The sequence below is a fragment of the Mus caroli genome, chromosome 13 (genome assembly GCF_900094665.2).
Source record: "Mus caroli chromosome 13, CAROLI_EIJ_v1.1, whole genome shotgun sequence".
Taxonomy (NCBI): Eukaryota; Metazoa; Chordata; class Mammalia; order Rodentia; family Muridae; genus Mus; species Mus caroli.
The window spans coordinates 17,029,500-17,032,802 of NC_034582.1; positions in this window are offsets into that span (position 1 = coordinate 17,029,500).

A 3,303-nucleotide genomic window follows, 5' to 3' on the forward strand; every position below is an offset into this window, starting at 1 on the left:
TCCTCTCCTCTCCTCTCCTCTCCTCTCCTCTCCTCTTCTCTTCTCTTCTCTTCTCTTCTCTTCTCTTTCTGAGACATTGTCTTGCACTATAGCTGAGGCTAGCTTCTGTAGGCCAGGACTAATCTCAGATTTTGTTCGAGCAAGCATCTGTCTGTGGTCCAGGATCAATTCCAGACCTACTGTATTGTTTACTCATCCAGCCCCTCCTTACTGAAGGACAAAGCATCATTTACAAATAGAAAGGTCTGCCTTTCAGGGATTCTTTTGTCTGTTGTTTTGAGAAGTGTTTTTTCTTGTAACCCAGGCTGGTTTCAGATTTATTAAGTAGCTGAGACTGCCCTGAATTCCTGATAGTCGGAGGCATCTGCCTCCCAAGTACAGGACACTGAAGGCCCAGAGCTGCCTTGCACCAGCTGTCTGTTTCTTTCTTTCTTCTGGCCGGGATTTATTGTCAATATTGGACACTCACTTAACTGGTGAATTTTGAAGTCCACACAGAAATTTAAAAAGAAGTACAGTGGTAGAGAATGTTAGGGAAAAGCTGAGGGCCAGCTATTCTGACCTGGAGTCTAAGCAGGGACTTTAGGAATGAGATGAAGAAGAAAACAACCACATTGCAGAAAATGGCTTCCAAACACTGGTATGCTCCAGACTAGGCACAGTCCACTGTCCGTGTGGCCTGCTGTAGTGTTTCCTTTAATGTCTAACACAGAGGCTGAAGTCTACAGTTCCACATAAGCTCAGAATCTTAGGAGTGGCCATCAAACACAGACAACTAAATTTTAAACTGCCTGGGGCCACACCTTAATCATGATCACACAGAAACCTCTCAGCATCTTCATACTTTCTAATTATGACAACATTCCACTGTGGGCTGTTTGGAGTCAGTGGTTCCTGAGACACTAGAGATGGAGTTCCAACCAAGTCCCAGACATGTATGTGTACACTCATGGGAAGTATACAGAGAACCAGTGTGAACTCCTACAAGGCTAATTTTACTCTTTGGAGTCATTTTCAAAGGCTATCTCTAGTTGAATTTCAGGCTTCTGGGATCTATGGTCTTATCTTGTAGCCTAAGGCAGACATTCAGGACCACATAAGTTATCTTTTGGAAGATTTAGCTCTCCGTGGCAGGTGGAGAGCCACACAGGCTGCATCCCCTTCACTCCTACCTGATCTTGATATTTCTTTGTGTTTTTCATCATCTGCAAACTATACTGTAGCTTTGGTTTTCCCTCAGCTCTTTTGTATAGAGTGGTTTATTTCTGTCATTTTCTCAATCTGTACATCACAAAGAATTCGCATCCAATATTCCATCCTATTAAGATGGCACCTTAATTTTTTTCCCTTATCTGTAATTTCTTCTATGAATACATGAAGTTTCTTGGAAAGAACCAGTTTATGAATATGGTACATGCAATAATTCTTATAAGCTGTGTAATGATATATTCTCCTAACACCTAATCCCTTTAGATTTATAAAACAGTTGTTAATGAAAAGCTGGAGGTGTATTAATTAATCCGTTTATTATATACACAAAGATAATTAGGCATCATTTTAATTGCAATTTTCTGAAAATATGATATCAAATATGTTTATCTCAAATACATGTCCTCTTTTCCATTTATACAAGTTTTTCTTCAAAAGGTTTAATGACTGCAGTCATAATAGTGAGCAGGAAAGTGTAACTTTAAAAGTGAAAAGCTGTCCATTTAATTTGATATTGGCTGTTGTTTTGCTATATATTGCTTTTATTATATTTAGGTATGGGCCTTGAGTTCCCGATCTCTCCAATACTTTAAATGTGAAGGGGTGTTGTACTTTGTCAAATGCTTTTTCAGCATCTAGTGAGATGACCATGTGATTTTTTTCTATGAGTTTGTTTATTTAGTGGATTACATTAATGGATTTTTGTATATTGAACCAACCTTGCATCCCTGGGATGAGACCTACTTGACAATGATGAATGATGGTTTTGATGTGTTCCTGGGTTCAGTTGGCAAGAATTTTACTGAGTATTTTTGCATTGATGCTCATAAGCGAAATTGGTCTGAAATTGTCTTTCTTTATTGGATCTTTGTGTGGTTTAGGTATCAAAGTAATTGTGGCTTCACAGAATGTTAGGTAGTGTTCCTTCTGTTTCTATTTTTATGGAATAGTTTGAGGAGTGTTGGCATTAGCTCTTCTTTGAAGGTCTGATAGAACTCTGCACTGAAGCCATCTGGCCTTGGGAAATTTTTGGTTGGGAGGTTTTTAATAACTTCTTCTATTTCCATAGGGGATATGGGCCTGTTTCGATAGTTTACCTGCTCTTAATTTAACTTTGGTATATGATATCTGTTTAGAAAAATTATCCATATTATTTATATTTTCCATTTTCTGAGTATAGGCTTTTGTAGTATGATCTAATGATTATTTGAATTTCTTCAGTTTCTGTTGTTATGTCTCCATTTTCATTTCTGATTTTGATAATTTGGATACTGTCACTGGGCCCTTTGGTTAGTTTCGCTACATATTTTTCTATCTTGTTGATTTTCTCAAAGAACCACCTTTTGGTTTTTTTGATCATTTGTATCATTTGAAGAGAGCTAACATTCAAAATATAGAAAGACACTCAAGAAGCTAACCAACCAACAAACAAACAACCTAATCAAAAACTGAGGTATACAATTAAACAGAATTCACAGCAGAGGAATCTCAAATGGCCAAGAAGCACTTAAAGGAGTGTTCAAAGTCCTTAGTGATCAGGGAAATGCAAAACAAAACTACCCTGAGGTTCCACATTACACCAATCAGAACAGTTAACGTAGAAAACTCAAGTGACAGCACATGTTAGAGAGGAAGGATGTGGACAAAGAGAAACACTCCTTCATTGCTGTTGGGATTGCTAACCAGTATAACCACTCTGGAAATCAATCTGGCATTTCCTCAGAAAACTGGAAATAGGTCTACCTGAAGACCCAGCTATACCACTCTTGGGAATATACCCAAAAAGATGCCCCACCATGACACAGGGGCACCTGTTCCACTATGTTCATAGCAGCCTTATTTCGGATAGCCAGAAGCTGGAATCAACCCAGATGTCCCGCAATGGAAGAATGGATTCAGAAAATGTGGTTCATTTATACAATGGAATATTACTCAGCTATTAAGAATGAGGACATCGAGCCTTTAATGGCGTACGCCTTTAATCCCATCACTCGAGAGGCAGAGACAGGCGGATTTCTGAGTTCGAGGCCAGCCTGGTCTACAAAGTGAGTTCCAGGACAGCCAGGGCTATAAACCCTGTCTTGGAAAAAAAAA